Source organism: Neocloeon triangulifer, unplaced genomic scaffold, assembly GCF_031216515.1.
Source record: "Neocloeon triangulifer isolate White Clay Creek 2 clone unplaced genomic scaffold, ASM3121651v1 ptg000015l, whole genome shotgun sequence".
NCBI lineage: Eukaryota > Metazoa > Arthropoda > Insecta > Ephemeroptera > Baetidae > Neocloeon > Neocloeon triangulifer.
In genome coordinates, this window is record NW_026775557.1 from 3822721 (window position 1) to 3848022 (window position 25302).

Genomic DNA, 25302 nt, shown 5'->3' on the forward strand with positions numbered 1-25302 from the left:
CATTGAAAAAATCGTTTCACACTTGAGAAGTTGAGACGTTTTAATTAATCATTCTCTTCTTTTCTTGACTCTGGAATATTTATTAATTATTGTATAAATTCATAAATTTTTTTCCTCAAGAAATCTCTAAAATTGTTGAATATTTTGCTTTTTTAAAATGTAGAAAAAGAACTTTTGAAATAGACTAGAAATTGAGGAATACAAAAGATATTTCACAATTATGTATAATAATTATCATTGGGCTAGGCGAAATAGGTGATAAGTAGTCCAAAAAAAAACCAAAGCTGAAAACTGAAGTGAAAAATTAGTTGATCAAACTGATCAAACTTATATTTTTTTCGGCTGTTTTGAATTTTTTTTTCTTTGAAAGTTGGTGATCTTAAAAGTTGAAATAGTAAAATTATTTAAACATTTCAAGTCACTTGGTGATAGGTGGAAATTTGAAAAGATCATTTTACAGAGAATAAAATACGATATTATTTACTCAGATGGCAGAATTAAAACTATTACAACAACAATTTTAATTAAAAAAATGTAAACTTTTGGCTTTATAAGTCTATTTTTAAACATGACAAATCAATTCGTTAAAAAAAAGGTGATCAATTATTTTCACATTCCCCCATTAAATAATTTTTGTTGTAATACGAATATTTATTTTGGTCAAAAAAATCCACATTGAAATCAAGTTATTTGTCAGAATGTTGGCCAACTGACAGTTTCCGTTCGCCAGCAGCTGCTGATTTATATTTCACATAGTTCATTCGCAGACAATCCCGGGGTGGAATATATATGAATGTTCACACTTTCGACGTCGCGCGGGAGTTTCCCCGTCGATGCACCGCACAGCAGCCAACTCCCAGAGCGCGCCGAGCAAAAATCATAATTGAATACAACGAACAGCCAGTGCGGCCTCGTGACCTTTGAACTTCGCAGATTGGCAGCCACCGCCGCTTTTGCCGATGGAATTTTTCGCTCGCTAGGAAACAAAGCAAACAGCACCAGTCATGCAACCAACCAACAATCGCGTCTAACCAAACACTCGCCGCTCGCCAGGGCAAATAGAAAAACCGCAAAGCCCCCTTTTGACGTCTTCATATAATAATACATCGAGGAATGAATAAAAAAAAGTTCTTTGGAAAAATAGGGTCGAGATTTGGTCGGTCGGTGCGAGTGCGTGTCAGGAAAGTGTTACAAAATTCCCATAATGACAGACAGCCCTGCCGATACGATGGTCAAATCAATCTTTTTATTTTTTTGATATTTCTCCCGCTCGGTTTTTGGGAAACATCACGCTCTCGTACATATATGATATTGAACCGACTTCAGCTCCCACACAGTTCAATTTGGCTAAATGGCTTGGCAGGGCACACGCCATTTCTCACACGCTGCGCTGGAAAAACGAAGAAAATTTCCAGCCGTGCCCGAGCTCCGGGATTTCCGATGTGCACGTGGCTTATTGAAAAAGAGAAAAAGTGGGTAGACCCAGATTTAGCCTTCTGACTCAATATTCTCTCTATTATTTAATTAAAAAGTATTTAATTAACTTATAAAAATGCTTTCAATTAATTTTTATTTTTATTATTTATTGTTTTAATCGTTTACATCTCCATTTATTAAATACTAAAATATAATATTTAAAGCATTTATAATTATTTATTAATGATTTATCTTTGAATTAGTTAGTAATAATTTGTAAAATATATATCTGCAAAATAAATGTTTGACATGTTGCTAGAAGTTAAATTTATAAATTTTACTGTCGTCCTTGATAGCGCAGTTCTTCATAGCAACAGTGATATGGGAGTGTCGGAACAATTTTTAAAATACTTGGTAATTATTATGAATGGTGCTGATTATTAATGTGATCATATTGGATGAATTTCTTAAGTAATTATTAGTAATAATGATTCCTAATATATTAATTTTAAACTGTAGCACAGTGAAAATCTCGATTGTTTTATTATGCATTTTATATTATAAATGAACTACCAATCATGATTACTGTATTGATGAATTGAGGTAATGTAATGTTCGTAATGTTTATAATAATATTATGAGAAAAAACCCATATATTTTAGCTAAAAAAAATTTGCAATAATCGGACAAAAAACAACAAGAATGGTAAAATGCTCTCATTAGCTTTAATTATATATACAAGAGCAAGCCTCACGTTATGATTGATGTTTTTTTATTTCGCTTCTACTATTTAGTCATTGCTAAATTTTTTAATGCTAACTGAAATAAAAATACTTTCACGGAAAAACCTAACAAGAAGCATAAAATTTTGGCTTATTTGTTGTGCAGGTTGCGTAATTTGCAAACACGCAACGCTCCATATTCATAAAAGGTGTCTTTTAATTTCGAGAACTCGCGTCGTAAAAGTCAAAGCTCGCGGAGAAAGAGTTCACATTTCTCATTTACTACTGTTTTTCTTATTTTCTTTTTCATTCTTTCTCGGCCACTAATAACCGAGCGAGCTTTACAGCCGCGGCGGCAGTAACAGAAAACATGCTTAAATGAAGTTCATCTCTCTCTCTCTTGTCTAGATAAAAGGGCCTGATGTGCATGTTTTGAAATACACCGCGGCCGTATTATTTGATAGCATCTGCGCCATCCGTCTGTTTTCTGGCTGCTGCTGCTGGCGTGTGTATGCAAAAGTGAGGGAGAGAAAAGAGCAGATTAAAAAAGTTTCCCTATAAAAGAGACATCATGTAAACATTATTACGCTGCTGGCACAGAATCCATCATAAATCCCGTATCTGATTTCAACTGTATATATCATTTTATTATCAGCCGAAAGGAAGGGTTGCAAAAAAATAAAAACTACACACGTTCGAATGCATAATGGGGCGCCGGCGTTTTGTTTGCTCTCTTTGTCGCTCGCTGATAATTATTTTCGTGCATTTCGCGTGGAACCTGCTCTGCTTTCGCGCTGGCGATTTATTTATTATTCGTGCACACATACCCTAGCTGTGTGCGGGAGCACTAATTGCAAAATCAATGCCCGCATCGGCACCCCCGCGTATGTGACGCCGTCGGTGCTTTTTGCTCTGCACTCTGCATAGGCTTGTCGGAATTTTGCTTTGCTGACTTCAAGCGTGGGCCGTGCAAAAATAATCAGCGGGCGCAATTAAGCGCCGGGCGGCTTTTTTCTATTCCATAGTAGCGAGTGCTAATTCGGCCATTCAGCCACTGGGGGCGCTGCGGCGAGATAGGGCGCGCTGCAGCAGAGCACTCGCCCCTTCAAGCTTGCGATCTTACTAATTAGGTGTTTAGAGACAATTTTAACTGCAAATTGTAATTCTTATTAGTCGGATTTTTAAAAGATTTGCTTGTTATTCAAATATGTATAATTTATTGTTCCATTTTTCTGCGTTTTAGTGAGAGATGAGTTAAAATTTAGTTATTTTTTAATGGATTATACAGATAAAGAATAAAACTATTTATTTTATTTGACATAATTGATAGGAAAACTTTGTGGAAGCTCATCAAATATTTACCTCTCATAATCAAAAACTGAATACTTCATATTTTTCCTTAAAAAATTCACATTTTTTTTTAATCTTTTAACCCAAAATTCTGGAAATTTTTTAGCAATCATTGCCATCTTTGCAATCATAGCTTTCGTTGCAATCATTGCGATCAATTCAATCATTGCGATCATTGCAATCATAGCTTTCATTGCAATCATAGCATACCCATCATTGAAATTATAGCGATCATAGCAATCATTGCCATCATAGCAATTATTGCCATCATAGGATTCATGGCAATCATTGCCATCTTTGCAATCATTGCGATCATTGCAATCATTGCAATCATTGCAATCATTGCGAACATTGCAATCATTGCGATCATTGCGATCATTGCAATCATTGCGATCATTGCTATCATTGCGATCATTGCGATCATTGCAATCTTTGCGATCATTGCAATCTTTGCGATCATTGCGATCATTGCAATCATTGCGATCATTGCTTTGATCGCTATAATTTCAATGATGGGTATGCTATGATTGCAAAGATCGCAATGATTGCAATGATTGCAAAGATCGCAATGATTGCAAAGATCGCAATGATTGCAATGATCGCAATGATCGCAATGATTGCAATGATCGCAAAGATTGCAATGATCGCAATGATCGCAATGATTGCAATGATCGCAATGATTGCAATGATCGCAATGATCGCAATGATTGCAATGATCGCAATGATCGCAATGATTGCAATGATCGCAATGATTGCAATGATTTACATTCAGGTTTTGAAAACAATTTATTTGAAATAAAATAAAATGTTGGACAAAGCGGCGATAATTTTGCTAAATCGGATTTTTTTATTATGTATAATATATTCATATTTTAACTAAAAAAAAGAAAAACAGCCATGCATATAAAAAATGTACCTCGCATATCAATGTCAAAATCAACAAAAGGGTTGCTGTAGTTTGTTGTTTTTCCAAGCACCGAGAAAGTGCCCGGCGGTCAGACAGTCCATCGCATGTCTGGCCGCATAAATCTATTAGCCTGCTGGAGCAAGAGTTATTACGTTGATCAGCAGCAGCTGATGTGTGTTATCCAGTCGGCGATAGTAACATGAAATGCAAGCAAGACCTGACGTGGTACAACGGACGCAAAAAGGCACCACGCCCAGTTTACAAAATTAATTAATCACCATAGAAAGCAGCTCGGCGCCGGTTAAGGAAAAAATGTGCGGTAAATTTTCCGGCTACCTCACATTTTGCGTCTGCTTGTTGAGCTTCAATTTGGTATTTCTTTCGTGCAGCAGTCTCTCGGGAGCCAAGTGATCTCATTTTCCTTTTCTTCTTCGTTTTTGCGCGACTGACCAGCCAGCCCAGCAGAGGCGATCAAGGCGAGCGGAAAAATATACGGACGGCGGCACGTTGTTTGTTTTGCAGCCAAGCAGCTTTTCAATCTAGATAGAGTTTGTGCTTTGTTGACTTACGAATTTCATTGGACGCAGCTTGAAAATCTCAAGAAGAAAAAGGAAGTTCAGAAAAAAATTATATTCAGCACAAATAACAAATAATGGTCCTCAAATTTATTAATAAAAAAGCTGGTTTTTTAGAATCGGATTCAAAAGTTAATTTGTGATTAATTTTAATTTAAGAAAAATATTTCAATGCGCTGACTATAAAATCTCCAATGCCAGACGTTTGACCTGAAGTGAACTTAAAAAACATTTATTTCCTCTTGTATTAATCAGCATAATTTTATAATATTTCCTCACATTTTATTTCCTACTTTTTTTTTACAATTTTAAACATTCATGAGCATAAAAAAACTTCCCGTTAGCAGTAATTTGCTGTAATTTTATTTATATTTCGTTTTTCTAAACCGAATAGATTTTCAACTCCATGAATATTTCATAGGCAGAGCTGGAAATAAATCTTGATTAGATGGAGAGGATTCGATTGCGCGCCGAGTGAATCCATCAGAGTTAAGTCGAATAAATGATTTCCGATAAATCGGCCGCCGAGAGTTGGAAAAGGTCCAGCAGATTTCATCTCTGTCGGAAAAGCACGCAGTTTTGACCGAAGCATGATTTCTTATCGCCATTAGGGGCTTCAAGGAAAGAAGAGAAGATGCTCTTTCTGTCTCTCGCATTTGAGCGTCTTCTGTGGTATTTCACGCAAGATTGAGCCGCGCGAAGGCCAAACCTTGCTTGCCGAGCAAATGCTAAAAGATCCTTCTCTGTTGACACACTCGCTGCTTATTGAAACGCCGAATCAATATCGTAAAGCGTGTTCGCCGCACAAAGAGTTTCGCTGAAAAATTCAGCTCGTATTTGCACATTTCGCTTTTCGGCGACGCAGCTTTGATACACCCGCGCGTCTTTATCCGCTTTGAACTCGCTCGTAAGCCGAGAGTAATGACATTTTTCCGCTCCAGCAGGACAAACTTTGGCGAAACACGCACCGTGGGGCCTTTTTTTTAATCTGAACAAATTTCATTCTTTGCTCCAGCTTGTGTAAGGAAAATAAAATCACAAATCCTTCATCCTGCCATTGTCAATTTATAACTTTTGGTTTTATCTAAAGTGTTTTTAAACATAAAAAATTAGATGAGAAGTACAATCGATTTCTTTAATTTCAGAAATTTATCCATTTCTTCGTTTTAAAGTAAGGTCAAAACGCTATGGGCTATTTTTAATTTTTTTTAATTAAATTTAGTAGAGAAAAATTAAAGCAAAATAAAATATGAAGAATATTTTCTAGTTTTTAAATATTCACGAATCTAATATTTGATTATATTTGTATGATGTATTTGGGCGATTCAATCTATGTATATAATTTGAACCACATTTTAATCAAATGAATCTGATTTCTGGGTAAAAAAAGCGACTTCTAACGCTTTGAAAATCAAATTTTTATATTAATTTAAACGCACACCTATGATGTACTTTAATAAATTCATCATAAAATAATTTATTAATTTCCTAGTTTAGTGAAACATTGTTAAAGAAAATTAATATGTAGCAAACAAATACCAAATGTGAAAAATTATCCTCTTGTTATAAAATGTTTTAGAATCTAATTGAACTGCCTGATGGTACAACAATAAGGAAGTTTTGCAACTAATTTTTTGTTAGATCTTGCAAGTTCCGGTGAATTTCTGTTTTCAATTAATATCTTTTCCTTATTTTCTTTCGATCATATTTTATAAAACTCATTATTAAATTCATTGCCTTTTCAAATTTTTTTCCGGCCTACTCTCAACGTAATCTGTGACGGGAGGTCCCTGTGGGAAATCGCGCGAGTCCGCGAGACCCTTCCTTTTCCTGCACGTTATTTCCTTTGTCTCGCCAAGTTAAAGCGGATTGCGGTGCACGAAGCATGAAATATGTAGATTCGCCATTACAGCCGTCGGGACGAGAACGAACACATACAATTGAGTAGGAGATAACTCTCTCAAGTGCTCGTCGGCAAAAACACGAGACGCTGCGAAATATACGCGGTACATACCAGAGTACAAAAACCGCACACATAGTCTGCGAGTATTTGCACAAAATGGGCAGGCGCGGTTGAAGCCGCAATTCAGAGCGCGGCCAACGCATGAAAATAAACGTGCAGATAAAACTCCTCCAGAGCCAAAAACCGCACCGCATTTTGCGTCATTCGCACTGATCCCAATTTCAGCCGAATCTGATGAGCCTCAATTCTATTTTTTCCGCTCCACTTCTGCAATGAATACATCCATAAAATTACTGTCAATCAAACCTGAGGAAAGTTCCGCGATCAATTTGTTCTCCGCCTCGCGTTTCAGCCCCGCCGTTGTTTTATTCATTTTCTCCGAATGCTGCATGTATAATAATTTGTCTCGCAATCGGTTCCGTTCCACACACATAAGTCGAGTCGCATTCAAAAGAGCCGCGGCTGAGTTATCGAGGTACGACGGCGACACGGAACTGTTGCATGTGCGCCACCCCACACCCCACTATGCCCAGTCAGTGCTCTTTTCAGCAAAATTGGTTACGTGAAATGCACTCCTGATTCCGTAGAATTGATTCTGCAGTGATTTGTGTATAAAATTCAATTTTGAAAAATTGGAAGAAATCAATGTGTTGAAAATCAATTCAAACATAAAAATTTTGTTTTGTAAAAATTAGGGAGAATATGAACAAAATTATATTGAATTTCAATGGAAAATAATTTCTAAGAAAATTTAATTTTCAACATCTCGGCAGCATTTTTGTACATTTTGTTTAAACCAGACCTTGGTTTGAGAATCTAAATAAATTTAATTATTGTCAGAATTAATATTATTATTGAGAAACAATTATTTCAATGAAATTTGACCATAAGTTAAGACTTATTTCATTTTTCTTATTATTTAAATAATTATTTATTATTATTTTAAACAATGTGACAAATAAACCACAATAATATGTAATAAATTAAATTTTTGGCAAATCTTGGAGTTGAAAATCAATGAATTTAAGTTAGAGTTTTATGTTAAATTATTAAACATTCTTAATTCTCTTTTTGAATTTGTACATTTTTTGCGAAAGTTAACTTACAAAAGTGTTTAGGGGTTTAAATTTAGCCAATTAAATCATTATGGATGGCTGTTGTGAGGAATGAAACATAAAAATGAGCTAATAGCTAATTTGTCATAATGTCAATGAAATTATCATAATTAAAATTACTAAATTAAACTTAAGTTAATACATGAAAAGAATAAACATTGTGATGTAACAATTTGGACAAATAAACAACAACAATAATAATAATATTTTCAAAAAAACTGCCGACAAAATTTCTGTATTGTTTTTAGTCTATATCTTTCTCTACCATGACGTCAAAATTTTTTAATTTAAATATAAAGTTTCTTACAAATTTACAATAATTCAAAATTCTATCATGCTTCAATGCTTTCTTTTTATCTCAGCTGCAACATAATCGCATGTAATTCGTTACAATTGATAGCAATCATGCAAATTCGACACGAAAATGGAATTTATGCCGCATCGGCAAACAGTCGTCGTAATCCTGAGCCACGCAGCAGTACGAAACGCTTTACACATGTAAACGGAAATCACTTTGCGGAAGGCAAATCGCCTCGAAATACCCATTTTCTCGCAGCATCACAAATTGCTTTATTACGCAAAGCACCTGGATAAACCTTAAACTGCGGGAAAAAAGTAATCGTGCAGCGCCATGAGACGAGCACGTACGAATTTCCTAGGAAAAAAAATTGAAAAGGCGTACGTGACTCTTCCCAGCTCGGTTGACAAAAGCAAAAGCAAGGTCGAATATTTACCGTGTGACGAACCGACCATTACTTTTGGTCGCGCTGCCAAAACAGATTAATTAAGTCTAATAAACAAAAGGGCGTCAGATGTGTGCGGATAAAAGCCGCCCCGATAAAAGTCAGTTTTCGCGTTCTATATTCGCTGCGTTCTCGCGTGCTCGCCACTATTAGGCCCAGCCAGATATCAACTCACGCCAGACACAATGGGCCAACTTTTCCGATGAAATACAATATGAAAAATTTGTGTTTGTCGAGGTCTGATTGCCAACTTTACGACTGTCACTTTTACCTCCAGTTTTATTTACTTTTTGCAATGTGCTATTTTTAATGAAAGTCAAAAGTTTCTCGATAGCCATCAACTTTTACTGCGATTTCTCGAGGAAAAAAACAGAAGGTATTTGCAAGTTTACAACCGGAACTTCTCAAGAGAGAGTCGTAAAGATGTATTTTCGCCATTGCACAAAAAAGGCAACCTCTAATTATATTCAACTGTAAAAAATCCGTCACCGCTGCACGAGAGAACAGTTTACTTTTATTTCTTGCTGCACAAAAAAAAAAATATGTTAACTTTTTTCTGCCGAGTAAAATGCAAACCATGCGTGTTTATCAAAAAATCATGCGTAGGTTGGGAGGAGGCGGGGCATTTTTATATGCATACAACTTATACTTTGGGGTTATACCGGGTCGTAAAGATTTGGATTGCTGGGTTCGCGCGAGAACAGCGGTCGCAACCATAAATCGTGCCATGCGGTGTGACACACGATCGCTGCTTGAAAACAAACACGCGGCGCAATCCACGATTAATTGCTGTCGCTTGTTACCAATTTGACATAAAACATTGAGTGTGGTGAACGAGATTAGTTTTGAATGATTGTGTTAAATATTTTAAAAAATTATTAAAAAGTATATAGATTTAAAATAATTGATCATATTATTATCTATAATATTATTATTTTTTTATATATTACATTTTTAACCAATGAAATACTTTTAAACTTAAACTGAAGAATAAATATTTATTCGTTGATTTTAATCTCCCTTTCAGACTTAGTAAATCTATGATTTTGAGACTCAAATTTTATATAATAATCAAAATTTACCCAATTGCAATGATTGAAAGTTATAAATTAATTATGCAAGTGTCACATTAATCCCTATGATAATTCCCTTTGGTTGATGCAAATAAATTTTTAAATTTGAAAATGAGGAGAAAGAGCTTACGATTAGCAGTTGTACTGTCTTGTAATTTTCTTTAAGTAACACGTATATATTAATTATCTAATTAAACTATATATAATATTTTGTATGGGAATAAAATATTTGACAGCTTCATGTTCACCATTCTGTTGTGACTATAAAAAAAATTTAGAGTAATCTAAATAGCATCCTTAATTATAATTTTCTACATCTGCTTAATTATTTTATTTAAAATTTTTAATATTTCTCTACAAGTTTTGTTAAATAAATTTACTGTTTGAAATTTTCCTGTGCAATTTTATTTCACAGCAACTTAAAATTCTTGCAGCTCACTGTTGTGGGACACGCCGCGCTTCAAGAGCTGACACGATTTTATCCTCTGATAAAGCCTGTCTTAAATTCAAATCAATCAGCCAAAGTTAAGAACAAGAAGCTTTAAAAGCAGTTGACACGCAATCCTCGTAAATTGCGTTTTCCATAATCGAAAATGGAGACGAAGCAGGCGAGGCTGTGCTTATTTTTTACAACCTCGCACACACACCGCCGGATATATTTTCCAGGCATTATTTTATTTCGTTTGTCGCCGGACGCGTTTTGCAGTCTCGAGAGTGGCAAAGCCTTCTCTGATTCCCCTTTCCGTCGTCTGGACTTTCCACATTCGTGCGTTTTATTGCGCGCGCCGTATAAGAAATCGGATTCACGGAGGAAATATCAGGTGACTCAAACAAGCACCTTTTGCCGAGCTCCCTCTCGAAACTTTCCGCCGACCAACTTTACAAAAGGCACAATCGTAATTTAAGCATGAAAGTCTTCCTGACGCTTAGTTAGTCTGTCTGTGCCGATATTGATCGCGGCCGACGTAATTCCGACGACGGCTTTCTTTCTTCATTGAACTTGGACACGCATGAGTCGAAATTTTCGGTGGCCGTAAGTCACTCTTTTGATCGCGGCTCACCAGATTTAAGCGCAGAAAAATATGAGATTTTTAACTTTTAATGTGAGTTTCCAGCTCGTTCAATTTAAATGGGAACAACCATAAAAGTGTCGTCGTGTTTAGAATTTATCTCTAGTGTTTGCGGTTTTCCAACAGCGATTCTAATAATTCAGATGGATGGTACTTTTTTTAAGGCCAAATAGATTTGGAGTTAAAAAGACTAATATAGTTTTGTTTTTAAAAAGTCATATTTCTTTTTGTTTGTCATTTATACAAACTTTTTGTTTATACATATTTTCAGCTTCAATTGTAGTTTGAAATTGTCTTCATGCAATTTTCTCGCTTATTACCAGAAAATTTTGAAAACCAAAACAAATGAAATAATTATTTTTTATTGTTTTCTTTTTTTCAGCTTCAAATTAAATTTCACTTGTTGGTGTGAGATTTCTTTTTTTTTCATATAAATAAAATAATCACCATAATATTAAAAAATGCGTCTTTCCAAAAAATCACTAAGCAAAGAAACGCTGAAAATTTTAAATTTGAGAATTTAACAAGCCTTATTAGCAAAAAAAAAAAAAAAACTCATATTAATAACAACGCAACAAAGAATTTAGGCCAATTTTCCACTGTTATCAAAAAATAAACTGACAACCTGAATGAATTGTTTAAAAAAATTATGCATTCAAAAAGCAACTTTGCCCAGCAGCTCTCTTCTTGATTGCAAATTCATTTTGGCACAGACAGCGCACCCGTCTCCCTTTTTATCCCGCCACGTGGAACAAACAATGCTCGCTGGAAAATAAATTAGATTGAAAATCCCTGTAGCTTCTGTCGTTTTGAAAAGTGAAAAGCAGCGCACGGCAAAAAAATAAAATGTGCAAAAACGCGTCAAAAGGCTTGATTAAAAGCATTGAAGTCGGGTTTCCCCATTGAAATAAAAATGATTGAGTTTAAAAGTCACGGAGTTCCGAGCAAAACAGAAAAGCAAAAAATCCGCCAAAAGTCAAAAGGTTATTTTTTTTTTGCATTGCGGAAATCGACTGTGGTGCTGTCCTAGGTGGGGGCGGGAAGTCGCGTGAGAGTCGGCAGGTGAACTATAAATTGGGCAGAAGCTCCCTCGGGTGCGGCCGATGGCAGAGTGTATTTTTTTTTCTTGCTCTGCTGATTGTGCGTGCGCTTTCTCTTGTATGGATTTTGCTCTTTCGCTCTCGCGCCGTCGAAATGTGCGATACTCACTCCACTTGACTATCGACCGCTCAAGAACTGGCCGACCACAGTACTCACGAAAGTACATAAATGCATGGCTATGCCGAACACACGTACTCTCAGTTCTAACAACGGTGAAACCACTTTTTCTCTCACACGCTGATAAAGAGATTTACGTGCGAGTTTTGTTCGTATATTTGCACTTTCGGACGCTAAAATAGCAAACGCCACTAGAATTTAAAATGTTTAATTTTCTTCCTCTTATTAGTATGTGCTATAAATTGAATTTGTAAATGTCTAATTTAGTTTTTAAACCATATTTATAAAGTAAAAAGAATTATTAAAATCATCAATCATAAAAATTAATATTTTTAATTACTTTTACAATTTTTGTAAATTTTTTTAAATTTAATCCATTTTAATTTTGAATTCAAATTGCACATAAAATCTAATTATTATGTATGTAATTCATTATTTATTATTTATATAATTATCTATTTATTATATAATTTAACATTTCGAACATTATGAATATATTTATTACATATTTTGACGAAAACTGGAAAGTCCTGTCCTTTCTCTGATCATTTCAATTGTCCAATATCTATAATAATAATTTTAATTGAAAAATTATGATATATTCGATAATCTATTTCAGTTATTCTTGATGGTTTTACAGTAAATTGTGCTAAAGTAGGCCTTATAAAATTGGTTATCATTTGAAAAATTTCTATATCGATTTTTTTTTAGCAAACATGAACTATTAAATTTAGATAAAAGTCAACTTCTTTGCAGTATGGGAGGGAAACTAGCTAAAAAATGTCCTAATATAACCCCATAATTTCCAATGATATTTTTATACTTTCATTTTGTTCAAAGTTAGATGCGCTTTTCAGTTAATTTCATGTTTCATTCGCTCTAACCAAGTTTCTTTCTCTCCCTTTTGTTTCAGGTGAGTGGAGATGAGAATAAAAACCGGACGGATTTGTTTGTCTGCTGGAGCCGCCCGCTGCTGGGAACACACGAGGTTAGCAAACAGCACAGAAGGATTCGCAAACGGCGTAAAATTGCCCTCAGCCGCCGGTGGCTGTAATTAAATTTGAAATTTCCTAATCTAAAAAGTTGCGGCCGCTCTCTCTCGACCGCTTTGCGCCGCGCTTTACGACCCGAAAAACAAAACGCGCGATTTCTCCGGCGGCGGGCTGTAAAAGTAATTAGATTTTGCGCGCGGAATTCGTTTTGTTCGAGTATATGTAGAGTGCATGCCGCTCTTTTTTATTGCGCCCGAAAGAAGGAAGAAGTCAAGAGGGGCAGAAAATAAGTTGTCGAGGGTTTCTTTTCTCCGGCATTCGGGGCTAAACTTTTCCGTGCAGGGCAACAACTCATTAATTTGAGTGCAAAGTTTGTCTAATTAAGAACTCGCAAAATTGATGATGGACGTGCCAGACTTGGTGCGTTAATTGAATTTAATGAGCTTGATCCGCAAAATTTAAATTAATAATAAGAGCTTTTTAATGAATAAATTTAAAACCTGTCAAAAGAGGATTAATTAAATTGACATCTAACAATTCTATTTTATTTCATTACATAAAACTTTTCACAAACGTTTTGCATTTTTATTCTTTAAATTTCTCTGCTTATAATTAGGCTTGGAAAAATCACTAATTATGTTTGAATTAACTTTAAAATCATTTCAAATTTATTTACAAGTATCCATTTTTTTAACATAATTTATTCCAAAATTAAAAATGTTATAAAATAAAAAGGAACTTGCCTGATGATTCCACTAAATTTTTCTAAAACAAAACCTTTCTTTAGGGTCAGGCCTGAAAAAAGCTTTTGTTTGCCTTTTTTATCAATATTTCGGTAGTGAAAAAGGCAATTTCTTCTCTTTGCTTTTTTCTTGCTTTTTCTTTATTTTAGAATCTCATCGTCATAATACTTAAAAATTCAAAACGCGTTTCCTCATTTGCTTGTTTTTGCAGCGCCGCCTCATCAATCACAAAGAGTAATTAGAATAAATTTGTAGTGCGGTGCGAGTTTCGCAAAGTCGGAGAAAAAAAATTATCCCTCCCATCCAACTATGCACTCGGGCGAAACGCGATACCGTCCATTAGGCCAGCGAAATGGATTAGCAGCGTCGGCCGGTTGTTTTCGGCTGCGTGTGCTGTCACGCGGCGCGTAATTTATTGCCAAATTACCTGCTGCTTACACCTACATTAGTCGTCGGTCCGTATCACGGCGACATCGTAATCAAGAAGGGCTTGGACCACCGCACGCGACACACAGAATAAAGAGCCAGAAGCAGGCCCTGTAATTATATGCAAACAACGCGCCGAGACGCACACACTTGCTACTCGCTACTGAGAGGCCCAAATTTATATTCGCCCACAAACTTACACGTCACTTGCGCAACCCCGTCTGGCGTGCACTAAACTTGTTCAAGTACCCATCACTTAGCAGCTCGTGAAATTTCGTAATGTTTTCATCTGAGGACTCTTGGTACGGAATTAGACGTTGGACTGGTACTGTTGATCATTTTCGTTACTGTCTTCTTCAAGATTAGAGTAAAAAATATGATGTATGTTTTAGTCTCAGCTTCATGTAAATCAAATTCATTTTATTTTGATTTTAATTTTAACTAATTTATGTTCTAAAATTCTTATGATTACTTAATTTCTCTGCAAATGTTTGACAAAATTAAGAATTTACCAGCTCATGAAATTCGCCGAAAGATCTAACTAAATGAATAACATATTGTTTATTCCTTGAATCAATAATATGTAGAACTCTCAAGATTCGATACCCCATCGAGGCACTGCCATTTTTTATTTATTAAAAATTAAAACAACATTAAACAACCCTGTATATCGCAACCAAAAGAAAATTATTTCGATTTTGATTCTTAATTTAGCTACACATAAATTAACGTTGCAGATTTTAGCATTAATTATCTTGAGCCTCATACTCTACAAATTTTTCTTAAAATTTTACCAATATTTATCAATATTGAATATGAACTCAAATGTTTTGTTTTAATATTTAAATATTGAATCAGAGACCTTTATTTGCATTTGAAGATCCTTTTAATTTTTATACTTTTTATTTTATTTGAAATTCAGGAAATTTACTCATGGTTGGTGCCCGCTGTATTTGTTTAGCAGATGAATGGGTTAGTGCTGCTCTGGTAAAAAAGCAAACGAGCACTGCGCCAAAAGAATCGGAGCAAACTGAGATAAATCCGGCCGCTCGCAAAAGTCGTCTCGCCGCGTCTAATTATGTGCATTCAGCAGCCATTTCATGTGCAAACACCGAAAGCAGCGCACGATGCTCATGCAAATTACATCCGAAGCAAGCAAACATATTAAGGAAAATTAATTGCCTCGAGAGAGACGCAGTGCAAATTTAAAAAGCTGCAGAGAAGCCAGCGGCATAATTTGAAATTCAATTTCTGGGAGGAAAAAATATACAAGATTCGAGAAAAACGTCTGCTGTTTGCAGACGCTGATAATTAACCGCCGGTTTCATTTGTAAAGTTAAATTTAATTTCCGTCCTCGAAGAATTCACAAAGCCAAGTTTTAAAGTTCGTGCATGTCACGCGTTATGTTTAATACGCGATAATCCAGAGAAGAAAAGGGCGCTCGACGACACTGACTGCTTTTTATCTGGACGAAAAATTGCCGGCAGTCTTCTTTCATGTAAACACACAACAAACTTCGCCCGTCGCTCTCTGAAATATTCACGAGATAAAACTTTTCAAATTTATGCGCTATTATACTCGCGCACTCCTGGTGTGCATTTCCAAGCTTATTATTATGAAAATATGGTGCCGCTGCAGTCAGGTGCATCCAGATTAATTTGTCATCTCGCCCCTGCCTGCCCTGCAACACCAACTGCATAACGAGAAGCTAATTCATGCGCCACTTCTATCCCTGCTCGGGTCAAAGGCACGCCACGTGCGGGAGTGATTGATGGTCTGTAAATATGGAGTCCATTTTTTGTGCGAGATTTATTTAAAAAAATCACATTCATCTAGATACCTGTACATGTGAAAATTTGACAGATCAATATTTCAATTTTTTTGAAATGATTGGGAATATAAATTCATTTTAATTTTTCACTGCTAATTGATTATTGAATTTCAAATTTTCTAATTAGTTCTAATTACATGTCTTATAAATGTTGACTTTAAATTCAGCAAGCATGGATGTAGTAATTTGCTACTTTACATAGAGATCATTGAGAAGATGAGATAGAAATAATTATATCTTATTAATATTTGTATAAACAGTAGTTTTACTGAACTATAAGTAATCCTATCGCAATATTTTTTTCTAAAATTACAAAAAAATTAAAATTAAAACAAAATAAATTTATTCTTTAAACATTAATACATAGCAAAATAAGAACAAGATGAAAATTAGTAAATTTTGTTAAAATTTTGAATATTTAAAAAAATATTGGGGTTAAAGTTTTCTTTTGCCATTGAGCAATGCAGTCTAATTTTTTGCCCTCTCCGTATTTGAATAAATCTACATTAATTTGAAATGAGAGGAAAACAAGCTCCATTTCCGGTACAGAAAGTTAAGCTGGAAATTTCGTGTCATGACCTTTTCCTTCTAAACTCGCGCTTCCGCCCCCTGTTTTTTGTGTGTTCGGAAGGAGGAAAAATGTGCGTCGTTGCATTAGCAGTGGCGTAATTTATTCGTGGGGTTGTCCGTTGCAGTTGAAATCGTTGCCTTGCTTTTTTCTCCCGTTCTCGCTGGCCGTGCACAGTAGTACACAACATGCTAAATTAGAATTTAAATTGCCGTCAGGAAAACGTGCAGGCTTGTCCGCCGGCAAGGGTGCATTCGATTAGCGGGGCGCTGGTGGCCTAAATAGCAGCTATTTACCCTCAAACGAAGCGGAATCGGGCCTTAATGCTTGCCGACGGCGTTCTTTTGCCCACCTGACAAGAGCAAGGGACGAAATAATACAAATTCTGACGGCGTCGTCTGCGTAGAGCAAAGTTGAGACGTTTCGGGTGGAAATAATTGGCCATTTGCATTCATTCCGAACAAAAAAGGGAAGCATTTTTCCAGAGACATGAATAATAAATAAAGATGCAAAACAGGATTTTAGCTGAAAAGCAGGAGATTTTTCTGGTTTGTAAAAATACAGATGAATAAATTAAAAAAAATTAAAATATCATGAATATTATTAATTTAATAAAATCACTCGTCTTTTGTTTTGGAGAGAAAATTTTATGAATTTTTCAACCTATTAAGTAAGCGCATTTTGGTTAGAACATAAATTATAAACCGTGCCCATTTAATATAAAAAAAATTGAGATAAAAATCACAACACCCCAATTTTCACCCTTTTTGCGTCACAAAATTTTAAGCGAGAAGTAACGTGTGACCCAAGTTACTTAAGAGTAAAATAAATAAAGAATTAATGCTTTGTGAACATGAACAGCTCGCGATCTTAGCGTGAGACAGTGAGAATTTTCAAAGATCTAATCTGCGGGGGCTCAACTCGCTGCTGCTGAAACTTCAAAGTTTTACGATTTCATTCGCCTACTCTGGCGCACGAACTCAAAATAAAAAAGAGCCTCTCGTCGTATAATTCCGCCTCCCCTGGCGTAATAATAGAAAAGGTGTGGTAATTGTGTTTTGCCTGTAAATAACCGCGACACACAGAGAGGAATATCGCCGCGCGTTATTACCCGAGTCACCACTTTATTACCCGGCCCGGCCCGTCGTGCTGTTTTATAATCCAGTCTTTGGCATTGCAAACAGCTCTACGTATATAAACCGTCCCCGCCCCAACGCCTCTCTTATTGTTAGGCTGTAAAAAAGCAACGCTTTTTACGTTCTTTATCGCCCCGTCGTTTAATGAAAGTTAATTATTTCAGGAATACATGAACGGGAAAAACGACCCCGGGGCACGCTTGCGTTTCGTTCGGAAGAATATTTGACGTCGATCGAGATTTCAGTCAGATTTCTATGAATATTGTCTGGATATAAGATTAAAATTATAAAAAAAAAAATATAGCTTTTTCCTTGCCGATGCAGATTGTTTCTTGTCATGCGTCAAACTGAGACGGTCATTTTCCTATTCGCACCTGATTGTGAAAAATAAAACCTACAATTGGAATGGAAAGACTTCAAGGAAAATATAAATATTTTTTATAAAGATAAAAAATTTAAAGAAAGTGCACAATTATAAGTTGGAAATCTGCTATAGTTATCAAAATCAGAGCTTCAGATTGGATAGTAAATTTAATTTTAAAATAATAACCTTCGTTGAGATTTGCTTTGTTTATAAAATCTATATTATTTTCAATAAATTTACTTTTTCATATATTTTTAAAGAACAATTCTATTGTCACAATAAATTTCCTAGATTTTTTTCTTCTTCAAATTCTTATTCTTTGTTCAAGTTACGCAATCTGTTTAGCCAGATGTTGGAATATAAACTGAAGAGAGTGTGTTGTCTTGATTACCGACTGCAGCACCACCATCAAATCCTATCTCCATAAACAAATCTGCCTCATCTTTACGCCTGAAATTATGAGCTTAATTATGGAGAGGGACTCTATGTTATGAGCGACAAAGGCTCATTTATACTCACTCGCATTCAAAATAGTGGTATTAAATCTCGGCTCAAGCGTTATTTTAAGCTTACCACGCAAAACTCCCCAGGGGTGAAAAATTAAGTGGAAATGAATTTGCATTCGTCACCATTAAACACATGTTATGCATACGCTACTGGGAACAAAGGGAAGGTCCGCAGTCCTGATAATGGCAAAAGTTTTCTGAACGAGAGGGAGAGAGACCCGCAGAATTGTTTCCTTCTCGAAGCAGGCAGGTCGAATTAGTTTCGAGAGCAGAAGCCCTACCCTGCTTTTCTCTCTGCATAATGCACGACCGGCCTTTGACTCTCTCACTGAGCGGATTTCAAACTCTAAGCAGGAAGGAAAGCCAGCCGGTGATTCTGAATGGACCGGCTCGGTTAAGCTCTTGAAAGGAAATTGATTTAGGCAGAATAAGGAGTATAGATTCTCTATATTAAATTAATATAGTTAACTTTCTCAAAGAATACTTTGGAACTCGATCAAAATCGATCAAACCAATATGAATTCAAACAAAAACAGGTGGAGACATTTCTTAATATAATTTATGGATTAATTTCTCGTAAACTTCATTTGGCAATAAATGTTTTATTTTTCTAGTGAAAACCGAACTTTATGCAAAACGAAATTAAAAGGAAAATAATACTAAACAAAACAATGGAAATAAAAAATTAAAAGTTTTTTGTTTTAAATTCAGTAGGTAGTGCACATTTTCACATAAATATTGCTTTACTTTCAAAGAATTTTTTTTCAATAATTAAATGTAAAAAATGTGGGGAAATAAAATAACAACATTTATGCTTCTCTAAATAAGAAAACGATATTTAATAGAAAAGTTAATTTAGTTTTCTTTTTTAAAGTTATATTAGTTTAGTAAAAAATTCTACTCAACTCTAAAATATACATTTGTTAAGAGGTTAAGTTAGTGTCTCATTTTTTGTTGGTTTTTAATTTGAAGCGTTGTTGCAGTAGTTTAATCATTTTTACACATCTTCCTTTTTCTAGTGAAATTGTCATATCAACTATTTAATGCAAAGCATGTTTGTTTTTCCTGCGACAATAACCCAGACAAGCAAACAAATATGCCCCGGCCAAATCCAATATACTGCCTCTCTCGCCATTTTTTCGCATTTCCATCTCATCGGAAAGCGTTGTATTGGTGCAAATTTAAAGCGAATACGGGGATAAAACTGATCATGTAAATTCGACGATCGCTCTTTTCGTGTTCCAAATACGTCGCGCTTTTTTTGCGCGTATATCGGCGAAACAATATTGGCTGCGTGTACTCTGCGAAATAATATCCTTTGGCGTGCACGTTGCGTGTTGGCGAAACGCATCTGCTAAACACGAACAAATATTTGCGAAACACGACACCCCGTACGTATATTATTTATTGCCTATCGGATCGCCGTGTCGGTTCACTAAATTGCGTATTGATTCCGATTCGCAACATTCAGATAGACGTCCTTCCAACCCCAAGTCAATCTCCCTCGACGACCAGATTGGCCCTCGCGACGCACCGACGACTGAATTATGCTGCGCGATTTTCAAGTGTCACGAATGCCTTCGGCCGCGTGCGTATTGGTAATCTATAAATCTATACCATGCCCATGCAAAGTGGCTTTTGTTGTTCGGGAGGAGCAAAAAAAATCGAGTAATCTGCGTGAACTACTCCACAAAGAGGGCTGACGTGAGTGATAAAGTTTTTTTCTGTTTGCAATGCGAGCATGGCCATGTTGACCATGAAAATCAGTTAAATTTATTTATTAAAAAAAAACCCCTAGGGAGTTTCTTACTATTTTGAATCTTCAGAGGATAAAAAAATTAAACAATTTCCAGGAGGAAAGAAAATAAAATTTACAGATAGTTAAAAAAAGCACCTCAATTTCTATTATAATAGATTTATATGATATTAAAAAAAGATTTAAAAAAATTGCAATTATCCATTTTTGCAATATTACTGCTCGAATTTCCAAGATAGTCAAAGTAATGCGACTTTTAGTTTAATTTCGTGGTTGAATTTCAAGAGGTTGATTCGTGATGATTTGAGTTTAGTCAGCTTTTCCTCGATGGATTTTGTTGGTTGTTATTTTTTAAAAAAAAGTTTTGTCTCAACCACTGCCGAGAAAGATTATGAATTATCGCTGCAGAACGCAGTTGAAACATTTAAAGCAGGATATTTTTTCTCATATAAATAACTCACAAAAATCATCAAGGAAAAACTGACTTTCAACTATTTTTTTTTTTAAATTTTAAACAATCTGGAAACAAATTTATTTTTCATTGAAAAAAATAAATAAATCAATCAATAAAATAAAATAAATAAATACTTGTGACTAACAGCCTTGATTTGAATTATTTCCCATTTCAAGTGGTTTCTTTGGGTTTTAAATTCATAAAAAAATTGCCACATAAATTAATTTCAGAAATTGTGATTGATTCTAATTTATATACATTTTCAGTGCATTAATTAAAATCTCTAAAAAAAACTGGCTTTAAAAACATATAATTATATTTATTGAAAAATTACTCCGAGTGACACAAAGGTCTGCTATAAATTAGAAAAAAAACATCCCCCTTTAGTACCCGAGGAATTTGACAAAAGGAACCGCGCTTGTGGGGAGCAACGGGCCATTTTTTTGGGGGAAAATAATTTCCATCCACCCGCACGACGGGCCCTTATTCATTAAGTCCGTAGCAGCGGAATTTCAAATAAGCGCGCGCGGCCCTTGACACTGCACAGAGGCACACAAGCCCAATCCGCGGCGACGCATTTTTCGCATAAATTTGCATGCATATGAATGTGGACGGTGCTCTCGTGACTGCGAAATGGCATGCAAATATCGTGCTGTGACAGTGAAGAGCCGCCGCTCGTTAATTCGCAGCGAAAGGCCGGCGTGTGCACGTCTAATCAACGCCGCGCGAATTAATTACCGCCTCTCTGAGCAAATAATAAACTGCGGAAGTATAGCCATGAATTTTCCGGCCGTAAATTGGGCGCTCTCGAGACTCACTTGGGACACACCAGACATGCTGCAGGGGATATAAATTATTTTTGTCGGCTTAGTCAGTCGGTCCGACGTAAGATTTGTGGTGGCAACATTAGCATGTAATTAAAAAGTTTGCCGGATTTGCGTGGATTTGCATGATTAACTGGGCACCATGTGACGTTACAAAAATTCATGAATAAACCTCTGTGAAATTTAATTGGACTGCTTGTATTCAAACCCAATTTTAAGCTTTGCAGATTTAAATATTTCCATGTTTCCTTTTTTCTAATAAAATCTCAAATTTTAGTAATTTATAATATTTTAATAATTTTACAACAATTTTAAATTCAAGATTTTATTAATAAACGGTCATTCACAATTCACAAAATCCTAATGCAAAATTAGCCGTATAAATTTCCAAACTTAAGTCAGATGTTGCTATCGTCGCATAAATTTTCTCAAATTATTTATTCAAATTTGAATAATCCCTTGAAAATTTGATAACAAAGGCACACAACTGTTTGTACCGCAAGCAATGCTCACGAGAAATTCTAATTTCGAGGAAAGTTGGAGCGTAAACTTTGCAGACCTGCGATCAAAATTCCGTCTCGTCTTTGATGCGAACACATATTTTCGGTTCATGCATAATTCAGTCGCCACCGACGCGTCGTCGCTCGGCGATTTATGTCACTTGCTTTTTGTCCACACTTGGTCCTTTCGCTCTATTAGGTGCTTACGGCCGGCCCGAATGACAAACGACATTCCAGCTTTCAATAAGCCAATACACGCAGCGCCAACTTTTTGCAGCAAGGCGCAAATTCTTCTTCCGCCCTTTCGGCCCCCGAGAGTGATTTCGCGTAATCACGTCCATTCGGAGCACATAAACGCGACCAGGGCTCATAATGGCGATGGACGGCCAAATCCGGAAAAAAAATATTGTTAAAAAAGCAACAGAGGCTCAATGCTTGGAAAGAAATTGCTGTGCATTTCGTGCATTCCATCAAGTTGTTTCCAGGAAAATACCAATTGGTTTTTAAATAATTAAAAGCAACAAAATTCTTTCCCCAAAAAATACATTTTGCCTGAAAAATAAAAGTTCACTATTCTGACCAAAATTGTAAATAAATGCTAATTTCATAAATGAATTACTTCAAAATAGTCAAAGTTTTTTCTATTATAAATTGTTTAGTGTATAAACCGATACACATTTTGAGGGAGCACAAAACACAAAAACACTGTAACTCGCCATTAAAAGTGTAAGGAAGCAGACCATCAGCTGTAGGAAAAACGCCCATTAAAAGCCATAGTGATAAGAAAAACTGGCTAAAACCAGCCAGTGCATATGCAGTAGTGCCAAGCCAAAAAACATATTATGGAATATACTAGACATATACCCTGTACCTTACAACCAAATCGTGTATTGTTTTTTTTTCTACGAAATACAACAAATGAAGTCAGAAAGACCCATTGGAAGGTAAGCAGATTTTCAATTAAAAAACAATCAATAACTTTTCTATTTATTTACTATCAAAAAAATTAAAGTAATAAAAGAAAGTAGAAATAAATAAATGATTATGATCATAATTGCAAATTTTAATAAATTGCTTTTTGAGCTAAATTTTAATTTCTCAACAAGCCAAAGGCAAATTTCATAGCGGGAGACTTCATTTTTGACACATTTCATCTCAAAACTTTTTTTGGCAGCAAATTAGGCGTTCCCACAAGATTTCAAGCCTCGCGCAAAACCTCCGAGCGGCAAATTTGTGCAATATTCACTTGGTGTGGTTTCTAGTAAATAATTCACAAAATACACGGTCGACCATTTTTCACGTCAGATTATAGCAGAGGCGGGGGTTGGCAGGGGGGTGTAATGACGACACCGGCCCGAGGGAGGATTTCTCAATTTTATTAAAAAACACGGCGTTGTGCATGAAAAATAGCGGCGAGTGCAGGCCTCGGACGCGGCAATTTGTTACACCCGCCGCTAATGTGATGTAATAATAAGGGCCGCTGCGAAAATGCACCTTGGACGGTTTTCGGCGCAGACCTGTTTGCACGTGACAGAGACAAACTGCGCACTCAAATTACACGGCAAACTTAATTTATGGACTCGCAGCCATTTGACACATCGGCCCGACACGTCGAGTGGCCGCCGGTTTTCAAGAGAAACCGCTGAAATTCATTTGACGCGACCCCTGCGGGCACTGCATCAGCGGATTAAATTTTGAGCGCCCTTGCTGAATAGTAAAAATGAATTATTATTACATATTTGTTATTAATATTATTGTTTGATATTTACTGATTTACAATTATGAGATATTTTAATAAAAAAATTTCTTTATCCTTTCATTTAATTTTTTTTTTTTTTTAATTTTGAGGTGGTTATTTTGTTCTGTTAGGTCTTTCTGTTCCCATGGAAATTCGTCCTGGAGATTGGAAAGCAAAAATCAATTATTAGTAATAAATTAATAAATAAATATTATTCATTAACACTAACTTTTCCATTAAATTAGTGAAACCTGAAACGGTTATGAGTGTATTATAATCTTGGTGCAATTTTATTGATTTATTTATTTACTCTTCTTTCGGATCATATATATTGTAAATAAAGAAAGGAACACAATTTAATCAATTTAATAAAGCTTTTAATATAATAATTAAAAAAAAGAACTGGAAAATGTTTCTTTGCCATGAAATGTCAGTTCTCTTTCCTGAATCTTTTTGCATGGTTGAATGTTATATTAAATTACAATAAGTATTTTTATTTTCCAGCAATAAATTTATTTATTTATTCTCCATTCAAATACATTGATATAACATAAATAAAATCTAAAATCCTATATTAAATTGCCAATTGAAATAAATCTTGTGATAAAACAAGATACACAATAAAATAAAATAAGCCTCTCAGAAGTTGCTCGGAAAAATTATAAAAAGTAAATTTTGTAAACATTGTAAATTGTATTACCATTTTTGTATGTTGTACACACATGTGTTTAATAAATATTTTGATGATAAAACAAGATACACTAAAATAGATAATAATAAAATAAAAATACCCAAACAAGGGCTTGCTTTATATAAGCTCATTAAGGACAAAGGCCGGTGAGACACTTCGTCTCCTTCGCCCCAAAATCATGAAGAAATATTAATTGAAGTCAGTGGCGGTTATTGCACCATCTATCAGTTAGCAAAAAATAAAAAATTATTAATCGTGTGCAATCAACAAATCGTTGAAGCTCCAATCTGTTGCATCCTCATGTGTACCCCTCTTCAGTTTTTAATCAACTATTTTTGCAACTCCTCTGCAATAAATAGCATCGAGGCAATCCACAGGGCGAGTAATAACATTTTTAATTATACAGTCGAGGGCAAACATTGCGCAAAAACACGGTCAGCCCCATCGGTGTTTTTTGATGAGCATCAATTTTTCTCCTCCCATCTGCTTTTTCAAGTGAATTGCAAATATTGATTCGCGATGATTTAGGCCGAACAAAAAAGCGGCTGAGAGCAATAATGGATCGGGCTGATGTATATTCGAAAGGTGTATCGAGTGGTTGGCCGCGACCAAAATGGAAC

The 25302-nt window shown here is 35.3% G+C and overlaps 1 protein-coding gene and 1 long non-coding RNA gene across 5 annotated transcripts in view; both read left to right on the forward strand.

Moving 5' to 3' along the window:
* LOC132202426 (uncharacterized) overlaps positions 1 to 13130 on the forward strand; it is a 53560-nt gene extending 40430 nt beyond the window's left edge. Inside the window, exon 4 of the long non-coding RNA XR_009442374.1 lies at positions 13066 to 13130. This is a non-coding gene — a long non-coding RNA (uncharacterized LOC132202426). The remainder of the gene's footprint in view (positions 1 to 13065) is intronic.
* The window catches only part of LOC132202425 (pseudouridylate synthase RPUSD2-like), a 205461-nt gene that overhangs the window by 95469 nt on the left and 84690 nt on the right, over positions 1 to 25302 (forward strand). The window lies entirely within an intron of this gene.